This window comes from Cryptomeria japonica, chromosome 11 (assembly GCF_030272615.1).
Source record: "Cryptomeria japonica chromosome 11, Sugi_1.0, whole genome shotgun sequence".
Lineage (NCBI taxonomy): Eukaryota > Viridiplantae > Streptophyta > Pinopsida > Cupressales > Cupressaceae > Cryptomeria > Cryptomeria japonica.
The window spans coordinates 576,871,855-576,896,019 of record NC_081415.1 but is presented as its reverse complement, the minus strand read 5'-3'; positions in this window follow the sequence as shown (position 1 = coordinate 576,896,019).

The following is a 24,165-nucleotide window of genomic DNA, read 5'->3' as shown; positions in this document are numbered from 1 at the left end:
GAAAATGTAATAGGGAATTTGAGCATAAGATTCATAACCTATATTAGCTAACCACAAAAACTAACAGGCTATGAAAGAAATCCTAATACATTTAATAGAGCTATGAAGACAAAGCACTTAAAACAAATATGCAAACCATAATGAAGTACTTCCTCCATGATTCTCCATTGTTTCTCTTTTTCCTCCAAATATGTGGGCTTCGCCTACAAAATGCAAGTGTGAGAAAGAGAGAAAGATTGCAAATGAGTTCGATAGCATGAGGATCTTCAAGAAGTGGTTGAAAAATGAATGAGAAATGAATCCAATTTATAGAGAAATTGGAGAGATTGATCAAAGATTGGAATAAAATCAATAAAATTTGCAATTTACTTCAAACAAGGGAAAAATCAAATTGAAAAAGAAATGCCATGACACACCTTCCCATGCAAGAAAGATAAGATCATGTCAAGATAAGATTTCCAAATCCTTGAATTTGAAAATTATAGAAGTAATATCTTCCAAAAAAATCCATAAAATAGGATAGATTTTAGGAAGGATATTAGTTGGCAAAATCAAAATAGAAAGTTGAGGAACTAGTTGGATATTGATGAATTAAAAATTAGGAAAATGAGAAGAAATTAAGAATTAGAAAGTTTTGAAAAAAGGAAATTAGAAAGAATCAATAAATAAATATTCCTTATTCATTAATTCATAGTTAGCCAATTAAATAAAAATATTTAATTGTGACAAAGGGATCTAGGATAAAATAAATAAATTTATTTAACCTAGAAGGATAATGACAAAAGGATTAAATGATTAAATTAGAAAACCCTAGGAGATGAATTAGAAATGCAAGAACGACAATTAGGTCTTGAAAAAAGATAATTGATGTAGGGTTGATATTATCATGATGAAAATTAGACAATTGATAAAGCATCGAAGTTGATTGAACAAGATCAATGACAATTTGATCAAAATTGACAAGGATTGCAATTGATAGGTGCCAATTGATGAGGACCAATGACTAATCGATCTAGAATGACAAGAAATGATAAAATTGATGATTGATCAAGACAAAAACCTTATTCGACATTGAGAAGGGTTGACGATGTTCTATTGACATGATAATATTGATAATGATCAAAGATCACAATTGATAATGATAATGTTGACAAGACCTAATTGAGGATGCGACAAATGAAAGAAACACAGAAGAATGACAAAATGTCAACAAATAATAAAGATTAAGTGTGTGACATAGAAGAAATGTTAATAGGATGTGAAAACCCTAAAATAAGGTCACACAGACATGTTAAAGTATGACACCACAAGCGTTGACCATTTTTTAGTGTCTACATTTTGCCCCTCTTTGAGACAATGTGATTTTGAGCATTGTTTCAAAGAAAACTGGAAAAATGATCATGCCCCAGCAAACTAAGGAATGGAGGTAGGATGTCCCCTCGAGAGATTGTTTATGTATGAAAGAAATATATGATCTCTCAAAAGAAGAAAATAAATTTTAGAAAGAGAAAATATGATGAAGGAGAAAAATGTTAATAAGAAGGGAAGAAATATATTAACAAACATTATAGATAATAGAGGGAAGACAAAGGCCTTTTATTATGGAGACAATACGAATGCAATTTTTAAGGGCTATTGCGTGATGGGACAAGAGACTAGATATGACAATGTAAAGCAGTGACATGGCATGAGGGATATGTCAAGAGGTTTTGAAAAACATGTTTTGCATTTCATTTCCTTATGTCAGATCAAGATCAAGGGACATAAAGAGAGTATGGATGATGACAGGATATGGACAAGATAACCAAGATAAAAAATGGATAAAGGATATGAATAGGATAAGGATGTGATAGACTAAGGGATAATGACAAAAGGTTACAATAAGCCAAGGAATATGGACAAAGGGTTGGTGATAATTAAGCCAATGGAATATGGATGAAAAGTTGTAATAAGCCAATAGATAAATGAACAAAAGCTATGATAGACTGAAAGCTATGAATAGGATGCATGATGCTCATGAAGATCCTTAGCCTTGTCAAGATCAAAGGTGGAAAAGGGGATATGTACATGAGGGACAATAGGATATGAAGGGTAATGACAGGGGTGCGATAGGATAATGAAACATTGAGGGAAAAAAGGATATGATAGGATAAAACCTGTTCCCAAGTATGGTATGCAAGAAGTTCGTAGATTACGCATGATGCCTGTTTGCTAGGTTTTCATCATGGTACTTGCCCAAGGCACCCGTTTTCTAGGTTGTCACCAGTGGATGAATTATTTTTGCTTTACTTTTTTTATTTTTTCTTTTTTCTCACTTTTTTTTTGTATATTGACTTTTTCAATAGAAGATGGACACATGATAGGGGATGGAAGAAGGACTCAAGAATCTTTTTTTTTTGGATTTGATATGGCAAAATGGATGCGGTGCACCATGGCAATGAAGGCCAGAATGATAATGCAATCCCTTTGCGTAAGATAGACATGTTCACATACAAGGAATGGTTCAAAAATCCTAAGACATACTTGCCCCAAATTGTTATGAAACACTCCACAAATAGAAGACAAAAATAATAAAGGACCATGAGCCATCCTGACCACTCTAAATCACCTAGTGACATCATCGAGCAACATAGGAACATGATCAAAGCCAAAAATAAATCAATAAAAAGATAGGACTCACAAATTCAAACAAGTCAAACAAGCATTCCGATCTTCGTTGCCAAAGTGATAATGTCGTGATAAAAGGATGATCATGCTGTCTAGTTTCAGGGAATGCAATAATCCATCTAAGATAGGACACAATCTAGTTTCGAGTATACCACACCCTCTATAAGACCCATGATAATATTGACAAGGAAAAATGATATTGATGTTAATTGATTGACATGACAATTTTGATTAGTTTGAATGCCTGGTTTGATTGAAAAGTTCATCTATTAATGCATGATTTGTTAAGTGCAGTGTTGTAACATGCAATCTATTTGTCTATGTACAAAAGGGACAATTTATTGGTGAAATGAAACAAAAGCGATTGTTTTTGAATTTTTAATGTTTTGAAATTTTTAAGGTTTTTGGACATTTTGATTTTTATGGCTTTTTCTCAAGACATTTAATGAATGTTTTTGAATTATTTCGGGACATTTTTCAATGTTTTTGGATTATTTCAGAACATTTTTTGAATGTTTTTGGATTATTTCAGAACATTTATGAATTTTCACGTCGAGTTCACTAGAAAATGTAATAGGAAATTTGAGCATAAGATTCATAACCTATATTAGCTAACCACAAAAACTAACAGGCTATGAAAGAAATCCCAATACATTCAATAGAGCTATGAAGACAAAGCACTTAAAACAAATATGCAAACCATAACGAAGTACTTCCTCCATGATTCTCCATCGTTTCTCTTTTTCCTCCAAATATGTGGGCTTCACCTACAAAATGCAAGTGTGAGAAAGAGAGAAAGATTGCAAATGTGTTCGACAGCATGAGGATATTCGAGAAGTGGTTGAAATTGAATAAAAAAAGGGTTCAATTTATAGAAGAATTAGGATTGATTGGATGACCAAGATTGAATTGAGACTGAAAATAATCAACAAACAAGATTGAGTGCACAACAAAGCTGCTATTCAAGAAAGGATGAAAATAAAAGAAAGCAAATGAGAAGATATTATGAAAATAAATAATAAAATCTTTAATTATCTTCTCATAAATACCAAATTAGCAAGTTGAAAATATCAAGAAGGTTTTAATAATTAAAAATTATTAAATATCTTCATTCAAAAAGATAGATAGAAGAATTAAAAATAAATAAAATATCCTATCACAAAAAGCAGATTTTTGAAGATGCATACCTCATTTTTTAATTTAAAAATTAAGATTAATGAGATATTGCCAAAAAGATTGATTTTTGAAAATCAAGGAAAGATATTGGTTTCCAAATTTTGAAAATTAGGAGGATTTATGAGAAGATTTAATAATTAAAAATTATATTATATCTCCACATAAGAGGATAAAATGGAAGAATACAAAATTAAGAAAAAAAGGAAATAAAGATGAATTAATAAATAAAATTTATTAATTATCTTTATTTTGGAGGAAGATAAATATGATAAATTAATAAAAATGATTTATTGATTTATTACTCATATTTATGAATTAGTTAATTTAATAAAATGAATTTATTTAATTAATGGACAAAGGGGACATTTATTTAGGACTTAGAAGAATTGTTAGTAAAAGGGGGTTTAATTAATTAATTAAACCTAAGAGGCACTATGCGCATGATATGTTAAAAATAGGAGACACGTGTGTTGACCATTTTTTAGTGTCTACAAATAATAATCATTCTAGCATAATTGTACTTCAAATATAAAATTTCATAATAGGTATATAATGCTGGAGTAAAATAGACAATCACCTAATTTATTAATAAATGATTAATTAGGTCTCCTTTTACTTTATCTAGGGTTTTCATTTTTCTTTTATAAGCAAATTCATTAGTGTAAAATGTAATCTAGCTAATCTAGTTTAACTTTTCACAATTTGATACAAAACTCTTGATCTTTGGATTTAATTTGTATGAGTTATTGTTAAACTTTTATTCACTATCAGAATCCAAAGTGATGTTATATGGTGAAATGTGATAAGCTGCATTGAGATTCTCCTATATCACATCTACACAATAATTTTGAAGAATACTTTTATAAATTACTACTTTTTATGTGGCGACCACATGCACGTGTTTCCCTTTGATGTAACATTTTTATTTGTTTTACCTAAATACCTTAGATTATCATTTAAGTATTAGAATAGAAAAGCACATTTTAAAACTAGATATAAAATTTTACATTTCACATTTTTACACCATGTTAATATTCTATCTATAAGTGCTTCAAATCTTTACCCCAACTATAGAAAATTCTCCCCTTTAGGATATTTGTTAATTTTTTTTTCCATTTTCTAGCCCATTACCTTATAGTTATCAAATCAACCCACTAGCCTACTCCCAAAACCATGGTAATATGACGAAAAAAATCAAACTCACACAAAAGGATTGAACCAAAGATCAAAGGACCAAAAACATTTAGGAAATGTCAATGAAGCAATTAAAATGTTCTAATAATTCTAATCAAAATAATGATTAATGGGAGGGAACCAACATTTAGAATCATGATTTGGGGGTAGAACTTGAGAGAAGTAGGGGATATATGGAGCCAAGACTTAAATAAATAAAGTTATAATTAGAAGTTGAAATGATGAAGTTCACTATATAGTAGTTATTGCACCAAAGGGTTCTAGGATCTCAAAAGGTTCCACAAAGTGATATGCAAGTTTGGAAGACAAAAATTAATCAAGCTTGTCAGTGGCTAATTTATTAGAAACACTCTCTCCGATACATGACTATTTTTATGTATATATTTTTGTCATTTATAAATTTTCTAAAAATCCACTACATTTCCCAATCGCTAATCAATCTAAGTTTGGTCTTTCATCTTTTCTAGTTCATTTGGATCCACAACTACCATGTCTGAGCCTATTTGTTAAGCATACAATACTTGAGCTTACGAACCTCCAATGAAGAAATGAGAAGTGTGTTTATGGTTAATGTTATCATATGCAAACTCAATTAATGGTAAGTAAGTTCCCATCTTTTTGTTCACAAGTCCTCAAGAATTTGGTTCACTCTCTTTTTGTTGATCAATCTTAAGGTGATGGGTTGATCTATAGTCCAATTTACTTCTCAATTCTGTGTAAGGTTTTCCAAAACCTTGACATTATCTAGGTGTCTCAAATATGATCTTATCAAACTTACCTTTATTAAATATGATATTCTTTGGTACTCCATGAAACTAAAAGATCTCCTAAACTCTTGGAAGGTATACATGGATGCCTGAATGTAATTACAGAGATTGTTTGTAAATTATATTCTCTTATATTGTTTGTAATTATATATTTTTATGGTTGTATAATTTTCTATTTGAGGATACATTGATTGAGCCATTTAAAATCATTGAATGTATTTACTATTGTTGAAAGATGCTTTTGAAATCCCTCTAACCTTAAAAAAATAAAATTAAAACAATATATATATATATATATATATATATATATATATATATATATATATATACATACATATAATATTATTAAAGCAATTAAAAAATTAAAAATGTATACATATAAATTATTAAAACAATTAAAAAACAAAACAAAACAAAATTTAAAAAGAAAAAAAGTCTTTCGGCCCTACCTTGCTTGACCGAAAGACTTCTTAGCCCCCCTCCTGCTCCAACTATTTCAGACTGTGGAAATGGGGGGCTAAGTGCAGTCGACAGGTATATGTAGGGCCGAGTAGGACTCAGCTGAGTCCTACTCGATTGAGTATAACCCACCACCCGTCCTCCACATAGGTGCCATGTGGCATTAGGCAGACTTGATCGAGTAGGATTTCTTTTTTGCTCACACTTAACCAAAAGTGTGACACATCACTATGATTTCACCCAGTGTTAGTGAGAAAATTCCGCTTCTCATCATCGCAAACCCTATTGCCCCATCTGTGTAGGATAACTCTGTTGGAAATTGACACTCAATTGGATGGTTTCACTATGTTGTCATTGATGGCAACATGGTATTTTGTTATGGCTTCATGTTTTTGTTCAGTTGTGTACCGACAGACACTTCACAGACACTACACTGGCACTTGCACCGACACCAGCACCGACACTGACATGATAGAAGGTTTTCTTTGGTTATCGGCAATGTAGACTGACATGGTTAAGAATAAGGTTATCGGTATTGGAGGCCAACATCTCTTGGATCCGACATTGGCGATTGTTTTTGATATTCATGTATTTATGTTATCTAGCCGACATGTAATTTGATATTGTAATAATCTTTGTAAGCCGACATAAGGCATGATAAGTTGTATAGGTTATAAAGGTCAGTTGGATTAGATCATTTTGATATAGACATGGTGATGAATATGTGGATGTGATATGATGCAAAATATATCAGAGAGACTATGTATGTGAGGATATTTTGTAAGGGTTATTTCGACAAAGGGTTTAGGGTTTTAGACCAGAACATACAAAGCTTAAATTGGAAAGTTGTATTCTGGCATAGAAGATGCTATCTTAGTAGTTCAACACTTCTTCGGATTGTAGTCTAGATTTATATGTAGTCAGTGAGGCTCCTTTTGCGATTGAGCTGTGTGCTCTAGGCTATAAGCCTTCCTACGAGTGCAGCCCCCTTATATTTCGTAATATCTCTTCATATGGCCAGTGGATTGATATTGTGGGTCACAAATCCCACTGTGGTTTTTCCTCTTTGAGGTTTTCTGCGTATAATTATGTGCGTTATGGTTCTTATTTATGTGATTAGCTTATTGGTTTCTTTACTTCTTTCAATTTTGCATGTACCCGTATACCGGTTGGTGTATGCGTGTTTTAATAAGATTAAAACTAGACTTCCTGGTATAACACTGATTCATCCCCTCCTCTCAGTGTTATTGGATTCCAACAATTGGTATCAAAGCTTTGTGCCTTGGAGGAAGTTTAACAACTTGAGGAAGATCCTGAATCCAAAATCCATGGACATGGGTTCGGAGAAGGAACTTGAGATGGCACTTGAAGATTATGATTCTGAAAGGTTGAAGAAATTGAAGCTACAAGATGAATTGAATTCTGCTAAGGAATTCATTCTTGTCCTACAAGAGAGGCTATCATTTGTTCAAGCTAGGAGGAAGGAACTTTTGCAAAGTCAGGATGATGAAGAAAAAGATGCACTTAAGGAACAATGTCAGAAGTTGAGTCAGGAGAACATAGTTATGAGAAATCAAATGCAAGCTATAACTATGAGAATGTCTAAAGAGATTGAGAACCGGAAGAAAAAAGAAGAAAATCTTGCTGTATCCCTGAATTTTTTTTTTGAAGAATGTGGTAGGTTGGTTCATGTGAATGATATGTTAAGAACTAATTTAGTAAAATACCAAAGTAATGAACAAGAGCTCGAGAGACAAATGATAATTTTGAGAGAAGATCTAACTATTGTAAGTGAGTACAAAGAGAAATTCAAGATTAGTTCAAAACAACTTGATAAGTTGTTGAAGAGACAAAGGCAGATTGGAGATTCTAGTGGACTTGGATTTGAGCAAGGACGGAGTTTTGCTACTGCTAATGAAAATCAAAACCATAAGGCACCGGTAAGGCAATTTAATGCTTATAAATTTAATGGTAGATTTTTTGTTTGCAATAGATTTGGTCACATGGCTAGGTAATGTAGAAACAGAGCAAATTAGAACCCTGATTCTACTCCTGGTAAATGTTCTAAATGCAATAAGTATGCTCATAAGGAAGAAGATTGCATAATGAATGTTAAATGATATGCATGTGGAAAATTTGGACATATGACTAATTAGTGCAGGTCATGAAATTATACCGGTTTTAGAAAAGCAATTCAAAAGAATAATGTTACATGTTATGCATATAATGAGGTTGGACATATTGCTAAATTCTGTAGAAGCAGAAATCCACCAGTTGGAAATGGAGGATCAAATGAGAAAGGGAAAGAAAAGGTTAGTGAAATCTGGCAAGACATATTCAGAGATGGGTCGGGAAGATTGAAGAACAATCAACATATGGGAATGCCCCAGTTACTTATTCGACAGAGGAGTTTGCTCCTGCACTGACAGTTAGGTTATCCAGTAACTAAGTCATATACCTTAGGGGTAGGAAAAATTCATGAAGATACTACATATACCTCGGGAAGAGGTTCTGGAAGATGTTCTATACATTGGAGATGCTTATCCGACATGGATATGTTTTGTTCGAGATCCGGTATCTTTCTATTGGAAATTGACACTCATTGGATTCATTTTGTTGTCATTGATGGCAACAAGATTAGATGGGAGTCATATACCAGCATTAGAAGGCATTGACCAAAAAAATCGACATTGAGCATCCAAGGTTACAACTGACACCGACACCGACATCCAACACTTCGTGGAAGCCGACATCAAGGAAGATTTATTTAGAAAATCATTTTGTAATTATTGTATAAGGCTGACATTGTATATCTTTTGTAATGTATCGTAAACCGACATAAGGCATGTTGATTGTAATAGGTATATAGGTCAGTGTGTTAGGTCATTATGAAAAATAAGTAATTTATGTGAGGATAGAACATGTGGATGAGGATTGTGGAATGCGAAGATCATTTGTATGTGAATGTTGTATCATGCAATGATCTGTCAATGTTTTGTAAGACATTCTTGGAGGGAAGGTGATACCGGTAGTAGAGTTCAGGGTTTATGAACTGGTACAGAGCAGAGATATAACCAAAACTCTATTTGGCATAGCAGATGCATTTTGTGAGTTCATTTTTGTTGTTTTACTTCAATATAAGCTTGTAGTCAGTGAGAATTTTTAGTGATGAGTAGTGTGCTCTAGGTAGTGTGCCTTCCTACATGTGCAAGCCCCCTCTTTATGTAATATCTTTCATATGGCTAGTGAATTGATATTGTGGGTCATAAATCCCACTGTGGTTTTTCCTCTTTGAGGTTTTCCACGTATAAATTCTGTGTGTTATGGTGTTCATTCATGTGGATGGTTTATTTGCTTCAAGTTATATGTTTATTTGTTTACTGGTTTATATGTGTATGGTATAAAGGTATAAAATTTTATCTTACCAGCAGAACACTGATTTACCCCCCCTCTCAGTGTTCTTAGATCCCAACACTTTCACCAATAGTCATTGATGTCAATGGAAGATTAGGGTTTTTCTTGGAGGATAAAAGGTATAATTCACTTCATTATTGATCACCTTGATGGTATGATGAAAGAATAAGTACACTGAGAGGGGGGGGTGAATCAGTAAACTAAAAAAGTGATACAAACTCTCAAACTCAAATTCAAACTCAAATAGTAAAACTTATCAATAAAATATCTCTGTCAAGATCAATACTCATAAGATTATCGATTGACTGTTATAGCAACATAACAGTAAACAACTTCAATCTTGTAAACATCAAAATGCTTAATCATATGTCAACATATTCAATCTCTCAATGCTTCTAGTTATCATGCCTTATTTGAATAGTTAAGTAGTTACTCTAATTAATAAGTAAGATCATAACCACAAAAGCATTCACCACATGACACAAATATTTATACGTGGAAAACCCAAATAGGTAAAACCCACAGTGAGATGAGACTCACAAGATAGCTATATGAACTCTTTTGAAGTTTTCCCTGTTAGGAGTCAAGCATGTTAAAGCTTTTACAATAAGTCCTATTAAGAACTAATTCTATTAGGAATCACCTGGTTAAGGGATTTACAAAATACCTTGATGAAAAGCATGTAACCTATTAGGAGTAACCTTGGTAGAGGATCTGAGAATCCAAGCTAATGGATCACCTTGTTAGAGGATTTAAGAAGTAACCAAGCTTGTTAGAGATTACCCGGTTAGGGGATTTCAGTTCTGCCATGATTGTTAGAAAACAACAGGTTTTTCTTGATCTGTCTGAATATCACTACACTTGCTTGATTATATCCTTTTTAAGCTTCAATTTGCCTTTACACAAATTGGAGATTCATTCTTTGGTTAGGCAACCACACACTCAACTGATTTTTGCCAACTTTGCCAACACCAAAATAAAACAACTTCATTGACCTTAAATACAAATTAGTTAGGTCGGTAACACAACAAAAACCTAATTCTCATCATTGAGATTACAAACAAGTCGGTACAAGCATGACCGTTATATTTCATAACAATCTCTTTACATTCTTCAAGAAAATTTCAACCGCTCCATGATCACCGCTTCATCAGACTTGTAACTCATCACACGCTATGCATTAGATGTAATCCACTTTGCTCCTTCCCTAGACAATCAAATGTGCCAAAATAACTTGAGCTTATCTTCATACAATGACCACATGTGTCACCATCATTACCACTCAACATTAGATCTTATTTCAACAAACTTGATTGGTTAGGGTTTAACAAAAACAATTGGTAGGGTTTATCAGTTAGATAGTGTTTAACCTTATACACCGGTTTACCGGTTCAACTTACATACCGGTTTACAACATCTTCCACAAAGCTCTTCCTACCGGTTACAAGACAAGCAAAAACAATATTAGCAATATCATAAATACCATTATCGGTTATTGACATCAATGACAACATAACATATTATACACCGGTTTACCGGTTCAACTTACATACCGGTTTACAACATCTTCCACAAAGCTCTTCCTACCGGTTACAAGACAAGCAAAAACAATATTAGCAATATCATAAATACCATTATCAGTTATTGACATCAATGACAACATAACATATCAATAATGCAATCTTCATGCAAATGCCAACAATCTCCCCCTTTGGCATTGATGGAAATACAAATACCTCTAATTGCTGTTGTGAATAGTGAATAGGAATCTTGGTTTACATACCAAGTATTCACTATCATGCTGCGTCTATCATCATCTTGTCGCTGGTTCACCTTGTCAATCACATAATTCTTCTCCTAATCACATAATTCTTCTCCCCCTTTGACATCAATGCCAAATTGAAAGTAAAACATGTAATTGCAAATTTTCACTGTGCATCAATAACATACTGCAAATTGATGCTCCCCCTATGGAATACATCCCCTTCAACATCAATCCATGTAAAATTCTGCAAGTAATTCAGGGACTAATGTAATCAACATCATGCTAAACTGACCTCATGAAGGGGTACAACCCCTAGTTGTCTTCTAAGACACTCAAATGTAGTCTTAGGCAGAGGTTTGGTAAAAATATCTGCAAGCTGCTCCTTGGTAGAAACATGCTCTAAGATAACATCTTTTCTTTGAACTTTCTCCCTCAAGAAATGATACTTCAATTCAGTGTGCTTGGTGTGGGCATGCAAAATAGGATTCTTAGAAATATTTATGGCACTTGTATTATCTTATAATATCTTTATAGGTTCTGAGATCTTCATCTTAAAACCTTCCAAAATGTGCCTCATCCAAATATCCTATGTGCAATTCATATAAGCTGCAACATACTCAGCTTCAACAGTAGATTATGAAGTACAACTCTAATTCTGACTACTCCATGAAACAAGCCTTCCTCCTAGAAAGAATACTCCACTGGTAGTACTTTTCCGGTCATCAATATTTCCTACCCAATCGACATCTATATACACCTTCAAATCAAAATTTCCTCCATATGGATACCATAATCCATAGTCAACTGTACCTTTCAGATATCTACAAATTCTCTTGGTTGCTATCAGATGTGCTTCCTTTGGGTTCTTCTAGAATCTAGCAACTATACCAACTGCATGGGCAATATCCGGTTTGCTATGAACAACATAGTGTAATTTGCCAATCATTGACTTGTATTCTTTTTCATCAATAGACTTTGATGCATCTTCCTTGGATAATTTACAACCTGTAACCATTGGCGTTCCAACTGTTTTACATTCAGTCATGCCAAAAGTCTTCAAAACCTCTTTCACATACTTAGATTGAGTAATGAAAATACCATTCTTCATTAGCTGTATTTGCAAGACTATGAATTTTTTTATTTCCCCTACTAAAGACATTTCAAATTCATTCTTCATTTCATCTGCAAAACAATTACTCATGACATCATTACCTCCAAATATAATGTCATCAAAAAACACTTCACTAACCAGTATTTCATCTCCTTCAGACTTGAGATAAATGTTACTGTCATCACTAGTTCTTGCAAAGTCTATCTTCATCAGATGTGTATGAATCCTTTCATACCATGCTCTGGGTGCCTGCTTTAGTTTATATAAAGCCTTATGCAATTTTCATACCATGTCTTTCTCATCTATCAAAGCATAACCATCTAGTTGCTCTATGTATACCTCTTCTTCCAATATCCCATTAAAAAATGTAGACTTAACATCCATCTGATATACCTTGAACTTCTTATGGGCTGTGAATGCAAGTAAAGTTCTGACACCTTCCAGTCTTGCTACTGGTGCAAAAGTTTTTCCATAATATTCTCCTTCTTCTTGTGCATAACCATTGCAAACTAACCTATCCTTGTTGTGAACTACAACACCATCCTCATTCAACATGTTTCTGAACACCCATTTAGTACCTATGACATTCTTGTTTACTGGTCAGGGTACCAGGGTCCAAGTTGTTTTCTTCTCAATTTGATCCAATTCCTCCTCCATTGCTTTAACCCAATGATCATCACCAAAAGCCTCCTTAGCACTTCTTGGTTCAATGGTGGAGATCATGCAAGAGTTCTTTGTTATTCTTCTTCTAGTTAGTACTCCAACATCCTTATCCCCAATTATTTGTTTAGGACTGTGATTCAGTCTCACATATCTAGGAATAACATGATCATTCTCTTCAGGTTCAACTTCTTTATCATCTTCTTCCTCTAAATTTATCTGATCCTATTGAACAGGTGCATCAGAATTTGCTTTACCACTTTCAGATTTAACCGTTTCAGGTTCCAAAAGCAAAATGAAAGGATCTTCATAATTTTTCTCTAAACTGGTTCCTTCTGAAACTTCAAGGCATTCATCTTCTCGAACATCAACACTATCAAGAATTCTCTGTGTCTGGTTGTTGAAACACTTGTAGGCCTTACTCTTGGTGGAATAGCCAAGAAATATGCCTTCATCACTCGTAGCTTCAAACTTGCTAATGTAATCACCTCTTTTAATAAAGCATTTTCTACCAAATATCTTAAAATAGATAACATCAGGTGATCTTCCATACCAATATTCATAAGGAGTCTTGTTTTTACCTCTTTTCACCAGAACACGGTTCATTGTGTAGACAACTATACTGACAAATTCTCTCTAAAATGTTTTTGCTACACCTCCTTGTATCAACATTGTCCTAGCAACTTCAACCACTAACCAATTGTTCCTTTTTGCTATACCATTCTGCTATGGTGTCCTTGGTGCAAAAAGTTGCCGCTTGATATCGTTCTCATCACAATACTTAGTGAACTCCTCAGAAGTAAATTCACCGCCTTGATTTGTTCTCAGACTTTTTATCTTTTGGCCAATCTCTTTCTCAACTAAGGCCCTGAATGCCTTGAATTTACCAAAAGCTTCATTCTTATCCTTCAAGAATGCGACCCACATCATCCTTGAACAGTCATCAGTGAAGATCATGAAATATCTGTCACCTTGAATGCTTCTTGTTCTTATTGGTCCACATAGATCTGTATGGACCAAATCTAACAAGTGTTCCACTGAGAAGGACTTTCTCTTGAAAGTTGAAGAAGTCATCTTCCCTAGCTGACATTCTTTGCAAAAAGCATCAACCAGTTTGTCTAGCTGAGGTAGACCTCTTACTGTCTTGGACTTACTTACTTTAACAATGTTGTCAAAGTTTATATGACAAAATCTCCTATGCCAAAGCCAACTATCATCTATCTTTGCAATCAAACAGTTTCTAACTTTAGGATTAAGATGAAATAGATTACCTCTTGTTTGTTTCCTAGTTGCAATCAATTCACCTTTGTTGTCAAAGATTTTGCACATACCATTTGTAAACTTCAGTGGGTATCCTTTGTTATTAAGTTGTGCCACACTCAGAAGATTGTGCTTTAGACCTTCAACCCAATAGACATCATCAACACTGCTCTTCCCATTAAGAGAAATAACTCCCTTAATTTTAACCATACAGGGTGAGTCATTGCCAAATTTGACAACATCGCCATCAAATTACTTCAAGGAAAGAAATTTGCTCCGACCACCAGTCATATGATGTGAACAACCACTATCAATGATCCAATCATTAGAGTTATCCATCCTGGACACTAATGCCTTCTAGTCTGATATCTCTTCCTTAATAGCTACAAACACAATATCTTCACTAGCATCATCTTCACATTCATCATCTGTGATACCACTGTCAATAGCTACAAGACAATCTCTCTTGCCTTTACCCTTATACTTCTTGAATTCATCTCTCTTGTGTTCATTTTCACTATTAGGACAATTTGCTGCTATATGACCAATCTTGTTGCATGCAAATCACTTTAAAGGTAGCTTACATCTGTATTTGCCAGTGCCTCTAGGCAGTCGTTTTGCCAATAATGCTTCAAGCTCCACTAAACTGTCTTTATCATCAACATCTCTGCTAGATCTAGATTCATAGCTATGGCCGGTATCTTTACTTCTTCTCACAGATGGGTTAGAGACAGAAGCTTTGAAAGAAGATTCTGATTTCTGTACACTACCATCATAGCCATTTAATTCAAAAGAAGTAAGTTTGACAATGAAAGAGTCAAGAGTTACCTTTGTTTTGTCAATGGATTTCAGCTCCTGAATAGTTGCAACTCAAATAGCATAGACTGGTAGCAGGGTTCTCAGTACCTTACTGATCACTGTGGCATCTTCCACTTTCCCTCCTGCACTCTTTATTTCACCGACTATCTCTTTTATCCTTTGACCGTACTGCTGTATATTCTCACCTTCAGACATTCTCATGTCATCAAACTTTCCTCTTAAACTCTCCTCTTTAGCAATCTTAACATGTTCATCACTGCTATGAATCTCTTCAAGTTTTTTCCATACTTCATATGTAGTTTCAAGACCATGAACATCTACATATTCAACATCAGACATGGAACTAATAATAGCCTCCAATGCTTGATGATTCTCTTGTTGTTCTTTCTTCTGATTATCAGTTAGAGTTCCAGTAGGTGCTATATACTTAGTTTCTATATGATCCCAATACTGACTTCCTAGACTCTTGATATAAATCTTCATTCTATCTCTCCAAATTCTATAGTTCTCTCTGTTGAACTTCAGACCTTCCTTCTTCATCATGATCTACAAGATCTTTTCCTCAAGATATTAGGATTTTAGATTTAAGAGGACCCGAGACGCTCTGATACCAATTGATGGTATGATGAAAGAATAAGTATCCAGTAGATTACTGAGGGGGGGGGGGGGGATGAATTAGTAAACTGAAAAACTGATACAAACTCTCAAACTCAAGTTCAAACTCACAAAATAAAACTTATCAATAAAATATCTCTGTCAAGATCAATACTCATAAGATTACCGGTTGACTGTTATAACAACTTAACAGTAAACAACTTCAATCTTGTAAACATCAAAATGCTTAATCATATGTCAACATATTCAATCTCTCAATGCTTCCAGTTATCATGCCTTATATGAATAGTTAAGTAGTTAATCAAATCAACAAGTAAGATCATAACCACAAAAGTATTTACCACACACATGACACAAATATTTATAAGTGGTGAGATGAGACTCACAAGATAGCTATCTAAACTCTTTTGAAGTTCGCCATGTTAGGAGGCAAGCCTATTAAAGCTTTTACAATAAGTCTTGTTAAGAACTGATTCTGTTAGGAATCACCCATTTAAGGGATTTACAAAATGCCTTGATGAAAAGCATGTATCCTATTAAGAGTAACCTCGGTAGAGGATTTGAGAATCCAAGCTAATGGATCACCTTGTTAGAGGATTTAAGAAGTAACCAAGCTTGTTAGAGCTTACCCAGTTAGGGGATTTCAGTTTTGCTATGATTGTTAGAAAACAACAGGTTTTTCTTTTCTTGATCTATCTGAATAGAACTACACTTGCTTGATGAGATCCTTTTTAAGCTTCAATCTGCCTTTACACAAACTACAGATTCATTCTCCGGTTAGGCAACCACACACTCAACTAATTTCTGCCAACTTTGCCAACACCAAAATAAAACAACTTCATCAACCTTAAATACAAATCAATTAGGTTGGTAACACAACAAAAACCTAATTCTCATCATCGAGATTACAAACAAGTCGGTACAAGCATGACTGTTAGATTTCATAACCATCTCTTCACATTCTTCAAGAAAATTTCAACCGCTCCATGATCACCGCTTAATATGACTTGTAACTCATCACGCATTATGCATTAGATGCAGTCCACTTTGCTCCTTCCCTAGACAATCGAACGCACCAAAATAACTTGTACTTAACTTCATACAATGACCACACATGCCACCATCATTACCACTCAACATCATATCTTATTTCAACAAAATTGATCGGTTAGGGTTTAATAAAATCAACTGGTAGGGTTTACCGGTTAGATAGGGTTTAACCTTATACACCGGTTTACCGGTTCAACTTACATATCGGTTTACAACATCTTCCATAAAGCTCCCCCTACAGGTTACAAGATAATAGCAATAACAACAACAATATCAACAATATCATAAATACCATTACCGATTATTGACATCAATGACAACATAACATATCATTAATGCAATCTTCATGAAAATGCCAACACACCTTGCATTCAGAGTGATTTCAATGTGATTAAGAGAGACGAAGAGCGATCAAAGGCATTTCAGAGCAATCAGATTTCTTCTTGAGCGATTTCACCAGCGACTGGAAGAGTTTGTTAAGGGTTTTCACCGAAAGCGATCAACAGGTATTTATTTTTAAACATAGAAGTAGGATCATCATCTATTCCTATCTTTTTTGCAAATCTAACTGTAGTAGAGGTCAAGGACCATCCCAGGAAAATTTTCAAGCAATATCCACATGTGGCTACCCTGGAAGATTTAGTTGGAGCATTTTATAGTGTTTTGGAGGGATTTGTTTATGTCAAAGATGTTAGGGAATACATACATTGTCACATTGAGGACTTGGGGACATTTGAAATAAAGGGCATGTACACGAGAGAGCTTATGGGAGAATCTAGAAAGATCAAACCGACATACAAGCACATTGAAGACTTAGGGTTTATCGACATTCTAGACATTCCAGAATTCAAAGATGAAATAATTAGGTAAGTTTTGAGCAGAGTACATGGGGAGTTTATCTGGTTAGATAGACCTTACAAGATCACCAAGGAATCCATCACGGCAATCACTAGTTTACCACAGGTTGGGCAACGTCCAAACAAGAAGGTTTTGAATGATTATGTCAACAAAATCACCGACATGACATTTGATAGGTGATCTATGAGAATAAGAACTATTATAGACATAGACATCAGATTCGGTAGCATGATCATCGGGCATAAGGTAACTCAGTCAAACCAATTGAATCCTGTTTCTAGTTCTTGCATTTTTGCAACATGTAAGATGATAAATTGGATCTATGTGGTTGGAAATTAGATGAACTGTTAATAAACCTAGGAAAGATTAAAAGTGAAAAGAAAGGAACTTTCCGGTATGGCAACTTAATTTTCTTCTTAATTTTATTTTTCATGAATGACACTCCCAGTTTTGGGAAGAGGCAATGCGAATTTGATATCCCAGTGGGGAGACAATTGAAATAGTCAATTGCTACTTTAGGCATTCAGAGAGATGATAAAGTATGGGGTTATTTTAAGGGATTGCAGAAGTCTATGAAATCTAGGGAAAGGGTTCCTAAGCATATTGTTGAAAAATACTCAACTGACATATGCTTTATGGTGAAGAAGGATGAAACACTTATGGAAGCGATTAAGCCCCAGAAGATTTGGTTTGAGGAAATGGACTATGAAGTTGATGCATAGATCCTCGAGGCCTATGCAAAAATATTGATTCATGCACTTGCTGATGAGGCAGAGAAGCCCTATGGTACTGCAAAATAGAAAACACAAGAGGTTGAAATAGAGCTCAACCAGAAGAAGAGAGAGAAGCAGGATGGAAAGGCTATTAAATTTGTTGAGAAGGTTTCACAAGACATCAAAGAATTGATTGATGTTGTCTCGGAGAAAGGCATGAAGAGGAAGGATCCAAAAGTACACATTGAGCTTGTTACAGATGAGTCTGAATCTGAGGATGACACACCCTTGGCTTTCAATAGGGTTGTAAGGAAGAAAATAGAGGAAATAAAGGTAGAGGCTAAAAAGCAACCGGTTAGGAAGGTTACATTCAAAATACTGGCACAAAAAGAAAGCACCAAAGGTAACACCTTTAACTCCATCTGGTACTGCAAGAAGGAATAAGAAGAATGACATTGGTGTGGCTATTCAATCTGGTAATGTAACTATCATTCCACCAAAAACTTGTGCAAAATTAGTTGATATAATAACTAAGGTTGGCAAGTTAAAGAATGTATAGTTTTACTATGAACATTTAGAGGATGATGAACAAAGAGAGGTAGAGGAAGCACTATTATTATATTTGGATATTTATAAGAAAGCCTTAATAGAAATTGAAAACCAAATACCGACACAATTATATAATATGTTAGATGCTAGAAGACTATCAGCAATGCAAGAAGACAAGCATATTAAAATTCAAGAGTTGTTATCTGTTTGTGTTACTATTTCTCCAAAGGAAATGGAAAGGACACTTGAGGTGGTAGATAGAAAAGTCTTTAATAGCAAGCATAGAATAACTAGTCTAATGCTAAGAAGGGTAAATGAGATAATAAAGGAGACTCAAAAGGCATGAGTTAAGTTCTTAGGAGATAACATAGGTTTCTTTACTTCACTGGAATCAAAGACAGACACTGCATACACCCTGACTGAAGGAAAAGGAAAGGGTATTATGGGTACTTCACCCTAAATTTTAAAAAACATTAAGATAGTGAAAATTAAGCCCTTGATAGATACAAGTATACAACCAAATGTTGAGATACCAGCTTATATAGAAAGTGAAAATGTTGATGATAGACAAGATACTAATGTTGAAGATAACAGTACTCCAGATACAAATGTACAGGTTGAGGTTACAGTTCCTATAGGGGAACTGATAGTTACAGTGACTGCACCAAGTGGTGAAGCCACCGGTGCAAGTGAGGAAGCTATAAAGGATAAATCATTAGAGGAGAAGAAAGGGGAATGTAACAGGGAATCGATAGTAAGTCCATCATTATTGTCAATTGACACCTCACAGGTTGTAAAGAAAACCATAACCGAGATGAGTCCTACTGAACTCATGATGATGGCTGCACATAAATTAATGAAGTAGGGATCTACAGATAAAGGGATTATTGATCAGTCAATCACTGTTTTACACAGACTAGTCCCAGATTGCAAGATTGACAATGAAGTAAGCCCATCCAGAAAGCTTAAGACAATTACTGAGCACATTTCAAAGGATTTTCAATCCTTGCAGCAGATCACAAACATGCAAACACTAGAGAGATTCACACAAGCTAAAAGGGCTGCATTTGATCAGGTGATTGAATCTGAGAAGAAGAAGATTGATGAAAAGTTGAAATTGATAGACAATTATTTGAAATAGTGTACAAATATTTATAGGGTATGTTGCAACATAGATGTACTTACAGTTAATGTGGATAAGAAGATAAAGGAATTTCAAGAGAAAATTGCAAATATAGCTAACTATTTTGGTGGATTGACTTCATTGACTACATCCATTGATGGTCAAATTTTGATTTTGGAAGCCCAAATTTTTGTTCTTGAGAAGGAAAAAGACAAAATCATAAGAAGAGCCAGAATTCTGAGAGGCTTGGCGAGTCCCCGATTGGATTCACTCAGTGTACATAAGAAGGAATGTATGGATATGGTTGGAAAGCCCACACTGACAGAGGTAAGTGAGAAAGAGTAATTTGCAAATATATTAAATGGACTTGTATCCATTTATGACACTTTCAAAATTGTTGGGATACTTATCTTGAGCTATTAGAGAAGGCTTATCCAAAATTTTTGAAATTTGTTAAGCTCTGGTAAGATATTTTTGGGATACTCATGGTACAGTTTTGGATCTTTGACATTTTTTTAAATTTTTGATGGCATTGATGTCAAAGGGGGACTGATATAGATGTGAAAAATAATAGAAGGAGTTGTATACATTAGGGGGAGACAAGGAGTATTTTGCATTAATGAATATTCAACTCAGGGGGAGTAGAAAGGATGAAACCTTGACCATTTTTTTCAAATGAGTGTTGCCATCAATGCCAAAGGGGGATATTGTTGGCAATTGACACTCAATTGGATGGTTTCACTATGTTTTCATTGATGGAAACATTTTATTTTGTTCTGGATTCATGTTTTGGTTCAGTTGTGTACCGACAGGCACTTCACAGACACTACACTAGCACCGACACCAACACCGACATGATAGAAGGATTTATTTGGTTACTGGCAATGCAGGCTGACATGGTTAAGAATAAGGTTATTGTTATTGGAGGATGACATCTCTTAGATCCAATATTGGAAATTGTTTTTGATATTCATGTATTTATGTTATCTAGCCGACATGTAATTTGATATTGTAATAATCTTTGTAAGCTGACATAAGGCATGATAAGTTGTATAGGGTATATAGGTCAGTTAGATTAAATCATTTTGATATAGACATGGTGATGAATATTTGGATGTGATATGATGGGAAATATATCAAAGAGACTATGTATGTGAGGATATTTTTGTAAGGGTTATCCAGACAAAGGGTTTAGGGTTTCAGACCGGAACAGACAAAGCTTAAACCGAAACTATATTCTAGCATAGAAGATGCTCTCTTAGCAGTTCAACACTTCTCCGGATTGTAGTTTGGATTTATATGTAGTTAGTGAGGCTCTTTTTGTGATTGAGCAGTGTGCTCTAGGCTGTAAGCCTTCCTGCAAGTTCAGGCCCCTTATATTTTATAATATCTCTTCATATGGCCAGTGGATTGATATTGTGGGTCACAAATCCCACCGTGGTTTTTCCTTTTTGACGTTTTCCACGTATAATTTTGTACGTTATGGTTCTCATTTATGTGATTGGCTTATTGGTTTCTTTACTTCTTTCAATTCTGTATGTACCGGTATACCAATTGGTGTATGCATGTTTTAATAAGGTTAAAATTGGACTTCCCTATATAACACTGATTCATCCCCCCCTTTCAGTGCTATTGGATTCCAATAGACTCTTCATTTTTTATCACTCTCCCATCTACTGTAGCTCCTATTCACAACCAGAATTAGAATAATATCTGACCTACCTGCTCCCACCCACCTATCCCCACCATTTCCTTGCGCTGTATTGCACACTATGAAAGACATTAGGTTATTCCAGATCGCGATCCATCTTCAATATACACCACTACATAAACCTTCAAACACATCACCATCAAATATTAAGGTTAATTGAATATTCATTAAGAAAATTGATTCGGTGACCCTAAGATGATGAGTCTTTGTCTGAGCTATGAATAAGGATCGTCCCAGTAAATTGAGCTTTTATCTCATCACACTAAAATTTCCCCATTATCTGAGCTTTTGTCCCAACAAACTAAGCTTCTTCTTGACTTGCGCGTTATCTAAGCACCCATCCACATGATCTTAACCAGATCCAAGTAGTCAGTCCCATATTTGCATTCGTCTACACATCCCATCTACTCTATTGCCTAATTAGTCTTGTCAGCTACACTTACCGGCCATTGGGATGCATCCTTCCCATGTCTAATAGTTTATTCATCATCCTAGTCCTATTCCTATTCTTGGCAAGATATGTTAGTTGGCCATTTGCATGTCATTTATGTGGTTTGGTCTTTTTGCTTTCATTTGCACCTTTATGTCACATGACTACTCCTACCTAAGGCTGCCACGATCACTCTATATCTTGGTATGTCTGGGTTGTGTGTATACTGGGGCATAGTTTTGAGGTATGGCATGTTTGAGGGTTTCTCTTGTATGAACCTTTAGCCTCACATCTACACCATCATGGTGTTTGTGAGGTTGTGTGCAAGAGATACCTATTGTCTAAGAGTCTAGTTCACACCTTAGATTTTCATCAACATTCTGATTCCTATAATCAGTGATGTAGATCGTCCTCGACAAAATTAAAAACTAGGTTTTCTCTCCACATATACACAACAACAAATTATCCCCCATTTCACTTGCATTTTATCCCAATCCTCCCTTTTTGTATTTTGGAGACCTCAATTTATTTATTCCTCCCCTTTCCACTTTCCCCTTTTATCTAGTCCCATACCATTGTATTATGATTAACACATTACCAAAATCATTACACTATCATTTCATGTAATTGCATTTTTGTTTAGCTCCATATCTCATGCTCACTTTAGGTTCATTGTAATTATCATTTAGCATTATATTAATATCTCACACAAATGGTAATTTGAGCCATTAATCACATTTTGGTAAGTTAGTCGAGAACAAGTTCAACACACTTTTTGGCTAAATAAGGGTTCTCATTAGGGTTTGAAACTAATTGCATTGCATTTTAGGTACATTGTATTATTACTCGAATTCATTTTCATGCATTCATACTAGCAATTGCATTTAGGTGCATTATATTATTAATTATATCTCATTCACATTTAGTCAAAGTCATCATAATCACGTTCATTTTAGATTCATGACATTCATTCACCATTACTATTAGGTGCATTCATTCCATCCTTATTGCATATTCATATTTAGTATCATTTATTACATCACATTTGCATAGCACATCTAGCCAATTGCATATACATAAAATCATAAACATTAAGTACATAAAGACTATCCATTTTGCATCGCATACATCACAAGTATCCATATAGCATAATCATTCATCCATAAACATACATCACGAAAAATCAAAATTGCATATCATGTAGGCATGCATCACATCTACATCCACAAACATGTTAAAAACATCACATAAAACACATATGCATATACCCATCATAACCATCCATCCTGCAACACAAATAGGCTATACCACATGCATAATCATATAATCAAATCATAAATCATCATCCATAACATATAAATAATAAGTCCATGTACAATCCATAATAAAATAACACATGCATAATTGCCGCCAAAAACCATGCCTCATATATATCTTAAAAATCAAATGTGTCTAATCATAGTATAGTGGTGTAACCTCGAAGGGTAAAAAATATCACATATAAATCATTGAGAACTACCCTGTGCTCTCTCTGTCACCTCCACCTGCTCCCAAACCTGAAGGTCCACCTAGTTCTCGTGGAGCCCTCATCCCCACGAAGGCACTTGACTGCCGACTCTATGTCTTGTGGGATTGGGTTCTCACAACATATTGGGGTTCTCATTGATCTCTGAGTATGATCTGATAGTATAGACCACTATAATACTGGATCTCCCTCCCCATCCACTCTTCCTACTGCCTTGGTACTGTTATCTCTATCAGAAGGGGGTCCAATCCACCAGGATCTAGCAACTATTGAGCAATGTCTCTCTCACTCCTCAACCT